Source organism: Ovis aries, chromosome 7 (assembly GCF_016772045.2).
Source record: "Ovis aries strain OAR_USU_Benz2616 breed Rambouillet chromosome 7, ARS-UI_Ramb_v3.0, whole genome shotgun sequence".
NCBI lineage: Eukaryota > Metazoa > Chordata > Mammalia > Artiodactyla > Bovidae > Ovis > Ovis aries.
The window spans coordinates 23301041-23319657 of NC_056060.1; the positions used below are offsets into that span (position 1 = coordinate 23301041).

Here is an 18617-nt window from a genome sequence, read left to right on the forward strand (position 1 = left end):
AGGCACCAGTGCATGAGGGATTTACCAAAAATAGTGCAGCTGTCTCATTGTGGAATTGAGACCCAGTAGGAGAACAGAGATCCTGAAATACCTGAAAATTGTGGACCTCTGTACAGGAGAGGAGGAATGCTGACAAAAGAGAGAGAGAGAGAGTGATGCAAAGCAGGGATTGGGGGGGCAGAGTGGAGGGGAGTTGGGCCATCCTTGGATGACAGCAACCTTACGCCTTTAGCCTCATGAGGGACAGGTGACCTTACTTAGGTACCTTGGTTCTTGAAACACAATCACTATTGTTTCACTTCTTGTCACATAGTTGTTTTAACTCAACTAAGTATTTTTTAGAATGGCAAGTTTAGATGCTTACTATGTTAGCCAGGCACTCTTCATTCCAGAGGCATGTCTGCATGGTGTTCGTCTGTCTTCTGTTTATTTTCTTTATTAAGGACTCAGAAATCTCTATGGAAAGCACTGTTTGCTCAGTGTCTGTCAGCCCATTTGTCTGGTTTCCTGTGCAATTATTTGTGCTAGTGAAGTGAACCCAGAAGAAGATTTAATGTGGTCATTTCATAGCTTGTTTTCTCTAGAATTGGGTTTACCTCATGCAAAGTAAGACTGTGTTATGGTGAGAAGTCAAAACATTGCTCTTTGCTGACATACACCATGCTAAGGCATGGGGACGCTGCGGCTACAGACAGCTGTGAGGCTGCCTTACACGGGCTCTCTGGGCAGTGCTGTCAACCCAGGAACAATGGCTGTGACTCTTAGTTTAATTAAGTCCGATTTGTTTATTTTTGTTTTTATTTCCAGGACTCTAGGAGAAAAGGGTCGTGCTGTGATGTATGTCAAAGAGTGTACTGCCTATTTTCCTTGAAGAGTTTGATGGATTCTGGCTTTCATTCAAGTTGTTAATCCATTTTGAGTTTATTTTGTGTATGGTGTTGAGAAGGGTCCTAGTGTCATCCTTTTACCTGTAGCTTTCCAATTATTTTCCAATTAAAAATAAATGTTTCTAAATGGGAATGACCAAGTCAGTTGAACACAAGAGCAATCTTCTTCAAATGATACCTATTAATGGACATAGAATTTCTCAACAGTCAAATGAGCTGTTTTTCTAAAATTAGGATATTTTTTTAATGCACGGCTGTTTGCTGAGCTGTTCTGTTTTGTTTTTGGTTTGGCTGCGCTGGGTCTTAATTTTGGCTTGTGAGATCCAGTTCCCTGACCAAGGATCAAACTCAAGCCCCTGGCATTGGGAGCGCAGAGTCCTAGCCCCTGGACCAAAGATCCCCCTAAAATTAGGGTCTTGAGTCAAGTTACCAAGCTGGCAGGACTCTGGCTCGGCAGATCCCTGAGGTTCTCTTAAACTGTTGTGCATGTTCAGGAATCCTTGGGCTCCAGCATTCATTCTGGAAACTTACAGAGTTGTCCACAACATGGAAACCAAAACAGACATGATTCCTATCTCAGACTGCTCTCAGTTGACTGAGAAGCTAGTCAAAGAAAAAAAAAAAATTCTCAGCCCTGTGTAGTCCCACCAGCCTGGACCCAGAGATGTGAAATGAGGGATCAGACCGGAAGTAGAGAGCTGACACAGTTACCATCCGGGGAATAAAGCCTGCTTGAATACTTTCCTTTCGCTGTTCAGATTTTGTTTTGTTTTTTCATCTCCTTCTCCCTTCCTAGGCCCTGTTTATCAAGATGCTGAAGCCCCAGTGCTCACATGTCCAACACCCAGTGTGCAAGACTCTAGGTTGTTTGGAGGAAATCTGTGTTTAGCTTCAGGTGGGTGTTCAGACATCCCCCCTGTTAAATAAGGATGGGGACTACATCCTCCAGGAATATTAAAACCATTATAACTATTAAATTCTGCATTTTCATAGTTGTGCCTATAAATTTTTAAATGACAATGATTCAGTGTTTATGCCACACCTCCTAGACTGCCCAGAAATAAAACATATACCTCTTTTCCGCTTCTGTGTCCCCCAATGTCCTTACAGAAAGTATGGTCCCGAAGTTGCAGACAGGAGTTCAGCCTGCAGAGATGTGCAGGGTAAACTCTGTGCAATGGGCCCAATTGTAGCAGACATGAAGAGCGCTGACCCAAAAAGCTCCACATTCCTGCTCATGAGCAGAGGAGTGGGGAGAGGTTCCTGCCTTGGGAGGGGCTGATGCTTTCTCCTAGTTTCTTGGAGCACGTGAAAAACTCATTGCACTCCAATGGCAGTCTGCCTTCAAACTGGGTACAGGATGAGAATATCCTCTTTGCCAGTGATCATATCATCTCAGGAAAATTAACTCATTAATCAATCAAGTTTCAAATATATTGAAAAAGTGTTTATATACTCTTCAAGCAATCACAGGAAAGAAATTCTCCTTAACTTACACAGAGATTTTGTATGTCACAAGTTAGCCAATGGCAGTATATTTTCTTTTAGGTGAAAATGCCGTCTCTTCATTATCTTTTATCCTGACATGTGGAACTTTGCTGAATATTCATTAACTGTGTGCAAGGCTGAAAGCAAATCAGTTTGAAGGCTGCAGTGAATAGTGATCATGTCTTAGAGCATTTTTCCATTGATCTGTCAACAAATAGGGGGAAATACACCTTCTGTTATATAGTCAGGGGAATTAAAGTGGCCCTGCCTGGCCCTGAGAAGGGCAGTTTTATGTTGAGCATAAGCCACCTGCTCTTCTCTGTCAGGACCGGGGGCTTGTCTGCAGGGGCGGCTGAGATGGGAACGTGGACCACAGGGCTACCAAACCCTGTAGGCGACATTCCTAGCAGTGCCAGCACGGCCCTGGCTTTTCCCTGAGCTTTGGTTCCTTTCTTAAAAAATAAGGAGAAACTTTGTGTTATAGAAAAGAGTGACATGAATGAAAATCTGATGTAGGTACTGGAACAAACTCTGCCTTTTACATTAATAATGGTCATCAGTGAGTGATCCCTGCTGTATCAAGATGCCATAATATGTACCTGTGCTTAAAATTTTATTTATATAAACACACAAGCAGGTGGGTTTATATATATTTTAATTTTATAATGATTTTAAACAGAGATATATAAACAATTTTGATTCTTAAGTCCATGAAGTAGGTTCTATTATTGCCATTTTACATATTAAGAAACTGATGCACAGAGAGGCTAAGGAGTGCCTGAAAAGTCATGCTGTGATGCAGATGGCAGAGTTTGAATCCAGCTAAGTTCAATTCATTCTTTTATTAAGGATGATATCAAATGTATACAAAAGTGTTCAGGATGAAAGAACAAAGTCTGGGCCTGTCCTCCCCTCCTTCCTGCATGCCTGTCCCTTTTCCTCTGCCCTCTCCCTCCAGGGAGGCAGAACAGTGCTCCTGATGTGTTAAAGGCAGGTGGCTTCCCTCGTCACTCTACTCTCTTCCTGTGCCCGTGGCTTCTTATTACACTGTGAAGCGATGTGAGCAGCGCCTTGATAACTTCTACATCTAATAGTCCTTTCTTAAGTAAGGGAGGGTGTTAGGAACTCAAAAAGGGTAGAGAACTAAGTGGTCCTGTGAGGTGAGTAAAATTTTGAAAAGGACTTCCCTGGTGGCTGAGATGGAAAAAATATCTGTCTGCAATACCGGACACCTAGGTTCAGTCCCTGGGTCGGGAAGATCACCTGGAAAAAAATATGGCAACCCACTCGAGTCATCCTGCCTGGGGAATTCCACGGACAGAGGAGCCTGGCAGCCTACAGTCCATAGGGTCACAAAAGAGTTGCACACGACTGAGCAACTCACACTAACTCAACAGCAGCTTCATGACTAACCTTTACACTTTACAGATGAGGAAGCAGAAAGTCAGAGTGAACGACCTGCTTAAGGTCACACAGTCTGTGCTGTGAGGTCCTTTCTGCCTACTATCCTGTACTGGAGACCATATAGCCCCCTGAGACATGAGCTCCACCACAGCAGACATCACATCTGTCTTGCCAACTAATGTTTCCCCAATGCTGACCAGAAAACTAAGAATTAATGAATAAACTATACTGAAATTTCTCACACTGGGATCCATGCTGTGATGATAAAAATCACAGGGAAAAAAACAGGTATATTTCCATGAGATGTTAATTCAGATTTGTTTGCTTTGTGGATGAGCTTCCATATTATGACAAATAATTTAAAATCTTATTTTTTGGCTTTTCATGTTGTAAATGGTAAATCTGCATAGATTTTAAACAGAAAATGAGTCTATATCAAAGGCATTATGCAATCAAACATGACTTTTGACCTCTACCACAGAGGATGTTGTGCTCTTACAGATTTTTATAGACAAGCTAGAAATCCAGTTTCCAATGTGATGTCTGATTTTTTAAATAATAGCCATAACTACTAGCTTCATATGCACAGTCCAAGGTTGCAGCCTCCTTCTCCACCACAGAAATTGCAGACTGGACTTGAGTTACCTTCTGGGTCACGCTGGATCCTGCAGAAAAGAGCCTTTACTTACACCCATGATGGTATAGGGGATGAAGTGGCTTAGGACCTAATGCCGCAATTCCACTGCCCCTTATCTCTGCCTTTCAAGATGCATCAGGTAACACTGATCTGTCCCGCCCCACAACCTTGGCTCTGAGAGAGGGCATGAGTCCTGTGTGTGGCCACCCTCACCAAGACAGACAGAGGCTCTGCCCGCCCTCAGCGCACTGGCAACCAGCATATGGGCAGCTCCTCCCTGCAGTGACGCGGCCTCTGCTCCATTTCAGATCCAGAGCTGAATGCTGCACCCTGTGCTCAAGAGGTCCAGGCAGAGCTCCTGGGCTGTGGGATGCTTCTGCCCCACGCAGGAAGCTGAGTCAGCAGCTGGAGGGCAGTGTGTCTATGTCATCACACACTTCCTTTCTAGGAGGGAAATGCTAGACTTCCGCACATCAGTTTGTCGAATTAGAACACTCTCAGACTAGAAATAAACAGTGGTAAAACAGAATCATGTTCAGTTCATTCTCCTTTGGATCAGAGAATCAAAAGGAACAATGGGGTTTCCACTCTAACAGAAAGGCAGAATTTTTCGCTTCAATCCTTGTTTCTGCCTCCTATGGAATCTGGTAAAAGTTACCTGTGAAATATTCTGTTGTCTATGAACCATTTCATATCTTGCCTCTGCATCACAAAATCTGTCAAGTGTGTGCCATGTTAAACAGCAGCAGGGGGAGAGATACATGTGCATGTGAGCACAATTTACATGTGTGTATGTGTGTAAACAAAAGTAAATTCAGAAAATTTTAGTCAATGCCTAAATATAAGAACCTCTGTTAAAACTCAATACATGTATTTGTGAATCACCCCTAACTCTTCCAAACCACACCCATTAATTGTGGTGCAAATTAAAACCCAAAAAATACACAAATCCAGAGCCAAAGCATTATCAAAGGCAATAGAAATCCTGTTAGAAATGCCAGCACAGTTCAATCTCCATTGACGTTTGTTCACTGCATCATAGTTTTAAAACTCTTTGACATCTTAAATATTAGGAGTTGTGTCTTGCTGCTCTCACACAGGTCCATGAGAACATGTAAAACCAAGGTCATCAAAATTTTAAATGTTATTGTTCTTCATAAGGGCTTTCCCTGGTGCCTCAGCTGGTAAAAAAATCCACCTGCAATGTGGAAGACCTGGGTTTGATCCCTGGGTTGAGAAGGTCCCCTGGAGAAGGAAATGACTACCCACTCCAGTATTCTGACCTGGAAAATTCATGATAAATCAATTTGCTTAATGCTAGAGAGGAAGATGGACCAGCACTCCTTTTACCCTCCCTCTCAGCTTTATCAGGTAGCTTTCACTTGAAAACCCTAGAAATTCTTGAAGCCACTAAAGCAAACACTAGATTTTAGGCTTTTTTATCGAGAGAAAATTGCCTTCAAAAGTTTCTGTTTTGGCACAAATAAATTAACGTGCTTAGAATAATCAATGAGAGGAGGAGGAATCAAAGATGGCGGAGGAATAGGACGGGAAGACCACTTTCTCCCTCACAAATTCCTCAAAAGTACATTTCAACGCTGAGCAAACTCCACAAAACAACTTCTGTAGGCTGGCAGAGGACATCAGGCAACCAGAAAAGCAGACCATTATCTTCAAAAACAGGTAGGAAAAAATATAAAAGACGAAAAAGGAGACAAAGGAGGTGGGGAGGGAGCTCCGTCCCGGGAAGGGAAGCCCGTCCTGGGAAGGGAATTTTAAGAAGAGAGGTTTCCAAACACCAGGAAACACTCTCCCTGCCGAGTCTGTGGCGAGCCTTGGAAACACAGAGGCAACATAACAGGAAGGAAAAATAGATAAATAATTAAAACCAATAGATTACAAGCCCAGCAGTAACTCCCCCAGCGGAAAAGCAGCACAGACGCCTGCATCCGTCATTGGGAAGTGGGGGCAGGGCAGGGAGGCGCGGGAGGCGCGGGCTGCAGTGCTTTGTAAGAATCGGGCAGGAACGCCCCACGCGCAACCAGAATGATCTAACTTGGGCTAGCAAACCAGACTGTGGGATAGCTACCACGCGAAAAGCTCGAACATAAGACACCGCCAGGACCGAGCACAGAACAAAGGATGGAATGGAAAAAGCCGGCTGCAGACCATCCCCCGCCGGGGACAGGCAGCCAGAGCCATAAGGACTGGAAAGGGGCAATTGCAGACCCGGAGAGACTTTACTTACCTAACTGCAAGCAGGCTTCTTTGCTAAGACTTCTCGGGGTGCTGGACAGTCACCATCTGCCTCACAAGGGGGGCCAGCGGTCCACCCAGAAAACTGAGCAGCAGAGGCAGAAAAGGTGACAAGCCGCGGCGATCGCGCTCGCCAAACTCCTGAGCTACTCGGACCTGGGAAGGGCACAAAACGCAGTCCCGACCGAATCTGTGCCTCTGAGAGCTCCCTGAGCGCCGAACCTGAGCGGCTTAGACCGGGGAAGTGCACGCAGCCTAGGGCCGGCCTGAGACGGTTCCCGGCTGAGCATCATAGAGCCAGACCGGTTTGTGCACCGCGGGAAGGGACACGTCAAGCGGGGCTGAGACACTGTGTGCACACGACAGTGCTACTTGTTTGCAGCATCCCCCCTCCCCACAGTGCGACTGAACTAGTGAGCCTAAAAAACCAGCAAACAGAAGTTAAACAGAGGGAACCACCTTGAAGTGACCCCACACTACCCACAACATCAGAGAAGGGCTAGGTATATTTTTACTATTTTTAAAATCATTCCTTTTTTTTCTTTTTCTTTTTTTTTTCTAACTTTTTTTAAATTGGTAAGTCTTTTATTTCTCCTCTAATTTTTATTTCTATTACCTACTATTACTATTTAAAAAAAAGACTTTTTTTTTTTTTAAAGGCAAACACCGTATATAGTCTTTGGGTGGTTGTTGGTATGTCTGATTTTTTTTTTTTTTTAATAATTCTTGTGGGTTTTTTTTAACTCTTTTTTTTCTTTCTTCCTTTTTCCTTCTGCTTCTCTTCTTTAATATTATATTTTTGAAAATCCAATCTCTACTCTAGATTTTTATTCTTTGCTCTTTGGTTCTTGTTGTCAATTTTGTACATTTAAAAACCCAAACTCCACTATCCAATTTTACCTGAGGGCGAGATTTCTGGCTTGACCACTCTCTCCTCCTTTGGACTCTCCTTTTTCTCCACCAGGTGGCCTCTGTCCCTTTCCTCCCCCATCTCTTCTCTATCCAACTCTGTGAATCTCTGTGTGTTCCAGACGGTGGAGAACACCTAAGGAACTGGTTACTGGCAGGATTTGTCTCTCTCCTTCTCATTCCTCTCTCTTATCCTCCTGGCCACCTCTGTCTACTTCCTCCCTCTCCTCTTCCCTGTATAACTCCGTAAATATATGTGAGCGGTCCAGACTATAGAGCGCACATAAGGAAGTGACCACTGGCTAGCTTGCTCTCTCCTCTTTTGATCTCACCACATCTCATTCCAGTCACCTCTAACTACCCCCTCCCTCTTCTCTTCTCCTTATAACCCAGTGAACCTCTCTGAGTGTCCCTCAATGTGGAGAAACTTTTCATCTTTAACCTAGACGTTCTATCATCAGTGCTGTATAGATGGAGAAGCCTAGAGGCTACTGTAAAAATAAAACTGAAAACCAGAAGCAGGAGGCTTAAGTCCAAAGCCTGAAAACATTAGAGAACTCTTGAATTCAGGGAACATTAAGCAATAGGAGCTCATCAAATGCCTCCATACCTACACTGAAACCAAGCTCCACCCAAGGGCCAACAAGTTCCAGAACAAGATATACCACGCAAATTCTCCAGCAACACAGGAACACTCCCCTGAGCTTCAAAATACAGGCAGCTCAAAGTTATTCCAAAACCTTTGATGTCTCATAACCCATTACTGGTCACTCCACTGCACTCCAGAGAGAAGAAACCCAGCTCCATCCACCAGAACTCCAACACAAGCCTTCCTAACCAGGAAACCTTGACAAGCTACTGATAGAACCCCACCCACAGTGAGGAAGCTCCATAATAAAGAGAACTCCACAAATTACCAGAATATAAAAAGGCCACCCCAAACACAGCAATATAACCAGGATGAAGAGACAGAGGAATACTCAGCAGGTAAAGGAACAGGAGAAATGCCCACCAAACCAAACAAAAGAGGAAGAGGTAGGGAATCTACCTGAGAAAGAATTCCAAATATTGATAGCGAAAATGATCCAAAATCTTGAAATCAAAATGGAATCACAGATTAATAGCCTAGAGACAAGGATTGAGAAGATGCAAGAAAGGTTTAACAAGGACCTAGAAGAAATAAAAAAGTGTCAATATATAATGAATAACATGATAAATGAGATCAGAAACACTCTGGAGGCAACAAATAGTAGAATAACGGAGGCAGAAGATAGGATTAGTGAAATAGAAGATAGAATGGTAGAAATAAATGAATCAGAGAGGAAACAAGAAAAACGAATTAAAAGAAATGAGGTCATTCTCAGAGACCTCCAGGACAATATGAAATGCTCCAACATTCGAATTATAGGAGTCCCAGAAGAAGAAGACAAAAAGAAAGACCATGAGAAAATCCTTGAGGAGATAATCGTTGAAACCTTCCCTAAAATGGGGAAGGAAATAATCACCCAAGTCCAAGAAACCCAGAGAGTTCCAAATAGGATAAACCCAAGGCGAAACACCCAAAGACATTTATTAATCAAATTAACAAAGATCAAACACAAAGAACAAATATTAAAAGCAGCAAGGGAAAAACAACAAATAACACACAAGGGCATTCCCATAAAGATAACAGCTGATCTTTCAATAGAAACTCTTCAGGCCAGGAGGGAATGGCAAGACATACTTAAAGTGATGAAAGAAAATAACCTACAGCCCAGATTACTGTACCCAGCAAGGATCTCATTCAAATATGAAGGAGAAATAAAAAGCTTTACAGACAAGCAAAAGCAGAGAGAATTCAGCACCACCAAACCAGCTCTCCAACAAATTCTAAAGGATATTCTTTAGACAGGAAACAGAAAAAGGGTGTATAAACCCGAACCCAAAACAATAAAGTAAATGGTAACGGGATCATACTTATCAATAACTACCTTAAATGTAAATGGGTTGAATGCTCCAACCAAAAGACAAAGACTGGCCAAATGGATACAAAAACAAGACCCCTCTATATGCTGCTTACAAGAGACCCACCTCAAAACAAGGGACACATACAGACTGAAAGTGAAGGGCTGGAAAAAGATATACCACGCAAATAGAGACCAAAAGAAAGCAGGAGTGGCAATACTCATATCCGATAAAATAGACTTTAAAACAAAGGCTGTGAAAAGAGACAAAGAAGGCCACTACATAATGATCAAAGGATCAATCCAAGAAGAAGATATAACAATTATAAATATATATGCACCCAATATAGGAGCACCACAATATGTAAGACAAATGCTAACAAGTATGAAAGGGGAAATCAACAACAACACAATAATAGTGGGAGACTTTAATACCCCACTCACACCTATGGACAGATCAACTAAACAGAAAATTAACAAAGAAACGCAAACTTTAAATGATACATTAGATCAGTTAGACCTAATTGATATCTATAGGACATTTCACCCCAAAACAATGAATTTCACCTTTTTTCAAGTGCTCATGGAACCTTCTCCAGGATAGATCACATCCTGGGCCATAAATCTAAACTTGATAAATTCGAAAAAATCGAAATCATTCCAAGCATCTTTTCTGACCACAATGCAGTAAGATTAGATCTCAATTACAGGAGAAAAACTATTAAAAATTCCAACATATGGAGGCTGAACAACACACTTCTGAATAACCAACAAATCACAGAAGAAATCAAAAAGAAATCAAAATATGCATAGAAACTAATGAAAATGAAAACACAACAACCCAAAACCTGTGGGACACTATAAAAGCAATGCTAAGAGGAAAGTTTATAGCAATACAGGCATACCTCAAGAAACAAGAAAAAAGTCAAATAAATAACCTAACTCTACAACTAAAGCAACTAGAAAAGGAAGAATTGGAGAACCCCAGAGTTAGTAGAAGGAAAGAAATCTTAAAAATTAGGGCAGAAATAAATGCAAAAGAAACAAAAGAGACCATAGCAAAAATCAACAGAGCCAAAAGCTGGTTCTTTGAAAGGATAAATAAAATTGACAAACCATTAGCCAGACTCATCAAGAAGCAAAGAGAGAAAAATCAAATCAATAAAATTAGAAATGAAAATGGAGAGATCACAACAGACAACACAGAAATACAAAGGATCATAAGAGACTACTATCAGCAGTTGTATGCCATAAAATGGACAACGTGGAAGAAATGGACAAATTCTTAGAAAAGTACAATTTTCCAAAACTGAACTGGGAAGAAATAGAAAATCTTAACAGACCCATCACAAGCACGGAAATTGAAACTGTAATCAGAAATCTTCCAGCAAGCAAAAGCCCAGGTCCAGACTGCTTCACAGCTGAATTCTACCAAAAATTTCGAGAAGAGCTAACACCTATCCTACTCAAACTCTTTCAGAAAATTTCAGAGGAAGGTAAACTTCCAAACTCATTCTATGAGGCCACCATCACCCTAATACCAAAATCTGACAAAGATGCCACAAAAAAAGAAAACTACAGGCCAATATCACTGATGAACATAGATGCAAAAATCCTCAACAAAATTCTAGCAATCAGAATCCAACAACACATTAAAAAGATCATACACCATGACCAAGTGGGCTTTATCCCAGGGATGCAAGGATTCTTCAATGTCCACAAATCAATCAATGTAATTCTCCAGATTAACAAATTGAAAAATAAAAGCCATATGATTATCTCAATAGATGCAGAGAAGGCCTTTGACAAAATTCAACATCCATTTATGATAAAAAAAAAAACTCTCCAGAAAGCAGGAATAGAAGGAACATACCTTAACATAATAAAAGCTATCTATGGCAAACCCACAGCAAACATTATCCTCAATGGTGAAAAATTGAAAGCATTTCCCCTAAAGTCAGGAACAAGACAAGGGTGCCCACTTTCACTGCTACTATTCAACATAGTTCTGGAAGTTTTGGCCACAGCAATCAGAGCAGAAAAAAAAATAAAAAGGAATCCAAATTGGAAAAGAAGAAGTAAAACTTTCACTGTTCGCAGATGACATGATCCTCTGCATGGAAAACCCTAAAGACTCCACCAGAAAATTACTAGAGCTCATCAATGAATATAGTAAAGTTGCAGGATATGAAATCAACACACAGAAATCCCTTGCATTCCTATACACTAATAATGAGAAAGTAGAAAAAGAAATTAAGGAAACAATTCCATTCACCATTGCAACAAAAAGAATAAAATGCTTAGGAATATATCTACCTAAAGAAACTAAAGACCTATATATAGAAAACTATAAAACACTGATGAAAGAAATCAAAGAGGACACTAATAGATGGAGAAATATACCATGTTCATGGATCAGAAGAATCAATATAGTGAAAATGAGTACACTACCCAAAGCAATCTACAAATTCAATGCAATCCCTGTCAAGCTACCAGCCATATTTTTCACAGAACTAGAACAAATAATTTCAAGATTTGTATGGAAATACAAAAAACCTTGAATAGCCAAAGCAATCTTGAGAAAGAAGAATGGAACTGGAGGAATCAACTTGCCTGACTTCAGGCTCTACTACAAAGCCACAGTCATCAAGACAGTATGGTACTGGCACAAAGACAGACATATAGATCAATGGAACAAAATAGAAAGCCCAGAGATAAATCCACACACATATGGACACCTTATCTTTGACAAAGGAGGCAAGAATATACAATGGAGTAAAGACAATCTCTTTAACAAGCGGTGCTGGGAAAACTGGTCAACCATTTGTAAAAGAATGAAATTAGATCACTTTCTAACACCGCACACAAAAATAAACTCAAAATGGATTAAAGATCTAAATGTAAGACCAGAAACTATAAAACTCCTAGAGGAGAACATAGGCAAACCACTCTCCGACATAAATCACAGCAAGATCTTCTATGATCCACCTCCCAGAATTCTGGAAATAAAAGCAAAAATAAACAAATGGGATCTAATTAAAATTAAAAGCTTCTGCACAACAAAGGAAACTATAAGCAAGGTGAAAAGACAGCCTTCTGAATGGGAGAAAATAATAGCAAATGAAGCAACTGACAAACAACTAATCTCAAAAATATACAAGCAACTTATGCAGCTCAATTCCGGAAAAATAAACGACCCAATCAAAACATGGGCCAAAGAACTAAATAGACATTTCTCCATCGAAGACATACGGATGGCTAACAAACACATGAAAAGATGCTCAACATCACTCATTATTAGAGAAATGCAAATCAAAACCACAAGGAGGTACCACTTCACACCAGTCAGAATGGCTGCGATCCAAAAATCTGCAAGCAATAAATGCTGGAGAAGGTGTGGAGAAAAGGGAACCCTCCTACACTGTTGGTGGGAATACAAACTAGTACAGCCACTATGGAGAACAGTGTGGAGGTTCCTTAAAAAATTGCAAGTAGAACTACCTTATGACCCAGCAATCCCACTTCTGGGCATACACACCAAGGAAACCAGAATTGAAAGAGACACATGTACCCCAATGTTCATCACAGCACTGTTTATAATAGCCAGGACATGGAAACAACCTAGATGTCCATCAGGAGATGAATAGATAAGAAAGCTGTGGTACATATACACAATGGAGTATTACTCAGCCATTAAAAAGAATTCATTTGAATCAGTTCTGATGAGATGGATGAAACTGAAGTAAGCCAGAAAGAAAAACATCAATACAGTATACTAACACATATATATGGAATTTAGGAAGATGGCAATGACGACCCTGCATGCAGGACAGCAAAGGAGACACAGATGTGTATAATGGACTTTTGGCTCAGAGGGAGAGGGAGAGGGTGGGATGATTTGAGAGAATAGCATTGTAACAGGTATACTATCATGTAAGAATCGAATCGCCAGTCTATGTTCGATGCAGGATACAGCATGCTTGGGGCTGGTGCATGGTGATGACCCAGAGATACGTTATGGGGAGGGAAGTGGGAGGGGGGTTCAAGTTTGGGAAAGCATGTACACCCGTGGTGGATTCATGTCAATGTATGGCAAAACCAATAGAGTATTGTAAAGTAAAATAAAGTAAAAATAAAAATTAAAAAAAAAACATAAATTTTATGGTACATAAACTGTATCTCAGTAAAGGTTTTTTAAAAAAAGAAAAAAAAATCAATGAAACGTCCTCATCATGCTCGTATTTGTTGCTGTTTAGTCAGTAAGCTGTGCCCGACTCTTTGCAACCTCATGAATTGTAACCCACCAGCTTCCTCTGTCGATGGGATTTCAAGACCAGAATACTGGGGTGGGTTGCTGTATTCTTCTCCAGGGGATCTGCTTGACCCAGGAGTTTAACTCATCCTGGAGAAGATCTTCTGCATTGGCAGGCGGATTCTGTACCACTGAGCCCCCGGGGAAGACCAGACCCATATTTACTAATTGTCTAAGAAGAATTTGCTTTAATAAGATATACACTGTAGCAGAACAGAAAATGCTGTGTCTTACAGTCCCAATGAGGAGACATATTTGCCACATGAAGGGTTTTTTTAAATTTGAACAATATAGTCCTCATTGCCATGGCAAACACCTTTAATATATATCCTCTTTAATATGGCTACTGAGGCTCAGCTATAAGCCCTGAAATACGCAGGTTATTCAATCACAGAGAATCTGTGCAACTTTATGTTCAAAGTCATAAATGATGATGACTGCAGTTTTTTGGCTTCAGTGTTCAGGAATATATACAGACTCCTGTGATTGCCCATTGAGTAAAGGACAGTTTTGATTACTGCATTAACTTATTTTTCATCAAGTGAAAATTTCAAAAATTATAAAATTCTAAGAAGGCAGTGGTACTTAACAAAAAGAAAAACAGATTTCATGGTGGTTCTATCAATTAGCTTTTAAGAATAAAAGTCATGCATCAGAATGATTGACATCCTACCCAAGCTCTGTCCTGACTGGTTATGTAACCTTGATTAAGTTACTAAATATCTCTACACCTAAATTTTAAGATTTTTAAATTGGAAGTTTCCTAGTATCCACCTGAAGAGGTGGAGAGGGATTTAAAATGTTTAGCCCATTGCACATAAACCTACCAATGTCACATAGTGGGGACAAACAGAGCCCAGTGAGTGAATAAAATGATTTGTGAAAGAAACATTATTTTAAGACACGTGTGGTGTCTTAAAGCAATACAATCCTAAAGCAGGAGACTCGGTCACATATACTATATTCTCAACGCTTATTCGTATGACTTACACACATGAGTATGTGCTCAAAAAGCTTTCCAGAAAGAATGCAAGTATAGCTTGGAATGATTATATCTCATGTAAGCATTAAAGCATAATTTTAAAGAGCATTTTCTCTTGTACTTACTCATTGTATATCCTAAGGAAATGTTGGTACCAAATAAAGCAGAATGAAACGAAACAAATATGAAAACACAAAAAGTTGAACCTCTAACTGAACGTACATTCTCTTAGAGCAATAGAGCTCCTGCACATGAGTGCTCATACCAGCATTATTTATAAGAGCTAAAAAGTGGAAATAACCAAAATGTTTCCAAAACAATCACTCTTCAAGTGAAGTATGGATAAGGAGAATAGGTGGTATCACAGAGCAGCCTATTAAGTGACCACAAGGCGTAGTGGAGAGCTGATATGGAGACATGCCATGGAAAGAGTCCACGAGGCGAAAGAAGACAGGTACAAACAGTCATATGAGAGCTGATCCTATCTCTAGGAAACGCCCAGAGCCATCACATCCACAGAGACAGAGAACAGAGGAGTGGATACCCATGTCTGGGGGAAACGGGGAACAGGAGTGACTGCTAATGGGTACCAAGTTTCTTCCTGGGGTGGTGTTCTGGAATCAGTACTGATGACTGCACAACTCTGTGAACATGCAAACCACTCGATTGTACAGTTAAAAGCGTGAAGGTGATGATATGTGAATCAGCTTTATAAAGCTGTTATTTAAAAAGTGATAGAGCTGAAAATACTCATTAATTACAGATCAAGTGCTGGGACAGAAAGAGTCCTGGGGGGTTCTAATCTGCCACTATCAGGGCAAAGTAAGATGGTTATAATGCTTTGATCTTAAAGAGGAGAGTAAAATTTATGAAGAGGGTTTACCATGAAGAAAATTCAGCTTGTATTTCAGGATCCCTTAGTGTCCTGGGCCCAGGAAACTTGACTCTGCAATGTCATTTTCTTTTTCTTAAGAAGTCTCTGAAATCACAGAAGGCTCAGGCTCTGCAAAACCTTCATCTTTACCTGTCAGTCCCACAGAATCATGCAAGAGGATAAAGGACGGGTGAGGTTCAGAGACCACCAGAATGCCAGGACGAATTTCTCTCGGTGAGTTTCATTCATTGCAAGTTACAGTGAGAGCCACACGTTTCTCTGTTTTCTGCTACTCTGCTGTGGGAACATTGTGAATATGTCAAGAATTTAGAATCCAGGTCAACCAAAGTCCATGTGCCCTCTTTACACTAACAGACTGCTTGGTCGCTGAATTTGACACATTTCAAAAGTATCAGAGGTCTCAATACACCGATAAAGATAATATGTCAGGTTCTGTGGTCATGCTTATGTCCAGAATTTCTCACAGCACAGATCTGCCAGACCAGAATCGGGATCATGACCCAGCATTCTATAAAGAGCTGCCATGATGACATGATGCGGGTGGAGCTGTGTCACCAATATATAAGCAAGACACCTCATGCACAAAATGTTTACTGACTAGGCTGCTCCTTCCCACGGGGCCCTTGACAGAAGGAATATCTTCTCAGGAAACCATCTTCATGGGACTCACAGCAGCAGCATTTCTTGAGCAACCATAAGAGGTGGAAAAGTCAAGGGAAGACAGTGTAAAGGCCCCAGTCACTAAAGATGGAGTGTCTGCAGGTGAAACTCAGCAAGACACACAATTCTGGTCTGAATTATAACACTCAGACAGTAGCTTCAAGGTCATACATTCATCCATGAATGAGGTGCCTGGAGTTTCCATCAACAGGTTGTGACATATTTCAGCATAAATCAACTGATCTGTCACTGAATAGACTTAATGTCACTTCCAGGAATTCTATGCCATCTGGAGAAATGTGACTGGGCTAAAAACAGGCATTTCTGGAGAAGGCCATTTAGATTCCTCTTTTCACTGTTCCTCCCAGATTCCTGTCTATAGACCAGTCCAAGAATTGCAGGGTTCTTGGCACTGAGCTTCAGAGCTAGAAGTACTTTGATGACGTGTCTGGCATAAAACAGGGTCTCTCAGGTGGATCAGCAGTAAAGAATCTGCCTGACAAACAGGAGACATGGGTACCATTCCTGGGTGGGATAATTCCCAGGGAAAGAAATGGCAACCCAGTCCAGTCTTCTTGCCTGCGAAATCCCATGGACAGAAGAGCCCACTACAGTCACAGGGTCGCAAAAGAGTCGGACATGACTTAGCACATAAACAACCACACAACTAGCATAAAATACCTAAGACAGAAAGAGCCACCCCCTTGCAGGGCTGCCCAAGCCAGAGCCCCATCTGCACTCTGGGTTTGTGCTCAGCTTCCCCTGCAGCCCTGTGTCACTGTGTCTCTCAGAGCACAGTAGTACACAGCCGAGTCTGATGCTTGCACTGCCCGTTTCTGCAGGTGGAAGGAGCTGTCACTCTTAACAAGAGTGGCCTGAAAACCTTCACTATTTGGCTTCGGGTCTCTCGCCGAGCCCTTCAGGAGGAGTTGAGGAGCTTTGTTGAGATGCTGGACGTACCAGTAAAGATAGGGAGCCCAATCAGCAGTCTGGTAAGTGCAGTTGAGGGTCATGAGAGCCCCCTCTGAGACAGTCACTGGGCCTTCTGTCTGGTTCACTGAGTCACCATTGGTCCCTCCTGGAAGAGAATCACTTTGTTATAGTAGAAATGTACAGGAGTTTTCAGCCAGGGAAGTAATATAAAACTTACCTATAATCATAGGAAAGTGAAAAATCATTAACATGTAGGATGAAATGTTACTTACTGAATATTAAGATGATCAGAAGAACTGAGTGAGTGGCAGGATGCATGTTCGCAAAAGAAAACGATCCTTGTTCCCTGGAATACACCAGTCTAACAAATCTAGTCTCCATCTGAATGTTACAGAAGCTCCTCGCTCAGAAAATAAGAGGCCCTTTCTGTACTGAGGCAATATTCTGTCTTGTGGCTACTAAATAGTCAAGTGAAACCAGCTCCTGAATACAGTGAGGAACCGCATCTGAAGGAAGCCCCGCCCTCTGGTGGTGATCGTGAAAATTGCACCACAGTCTGGTCTGACCTATTTCTCCTGATAATAGCTTGTGGGGTACATACAAGAGAATGGGGCAGGACCCTAAGAAGAGAGTGCTAAACCTAAGCGCGTTAGCGAAATATTCTATTATTACTTCCATAATTTTTTGCATGGTACAGGTATCTCTAGCTTTGCAAGAAACCCCAGTTACAATTTCTAGACGGAATAGTCAGCGGTTCCTTCCTTGTGTCTCTGATTCCCATGGGTCAGAGAAGGATCCCTCTGTATGGAAAGTGCTTCCTCCTCAACCCAAGTCATCTCTCTGAAGTAGTTATATTCATGTTGACTCTGTCAACATGCCGTGGAGAAAATTTTATCTAAGGCAGGTGTCAGATAATGTGTAGTTAAGTGATAAGGTTATTATCCTGATTTATCATGGAATGACGGATTTGTAAAACACAATAAAAGTAAAATACATGACTTCTTTTTCACTGACAATGGTAGAGTTGATCTTCCAATTGGAAAACTATTTTTGGACCTTGAACATCAGGGAGCACAGAGATAAGGAAAACAGATGAGATGAGCACTAACATTGCCCGGCTTACTTCATGGAGGCAGCTTCCAGGCCCCAGTGCACGAGGAATTTACCAAAAATAGTGCAGCTGTCTCATTGTGGAATTGAGACAGAATAGGACAACAGAGATTCTGAAATACTTAAATATTGTGGACCTCTGACAAGGAGAGAAGGAATGTTGATAAAAGAGAGAGAGAGATATGCAAGGCAGGGGTTGGG

The 18617-nt window shown here is 41.3% G+C and overlaps 1 long non-coding RNA gene across 1 annotated transcript; it reads left to right on the plus strand.

The window, feature by feature from the left end:
* Positions 1–168: 168 nt before the first annotated feature.
* On the plus strand, positions 169–17701 carry LOC132660172 (uncharacterized). The gene is made up of 2 exons (XR_009601446.1): positions 169–5909; positions 13729–17701. It is a non-coding gene; the product is annotated as an uncharacterized LOC132660172 (long non-coding RNA).
* Positions 17702–18617: the final 916 nt, after the last annotated feature.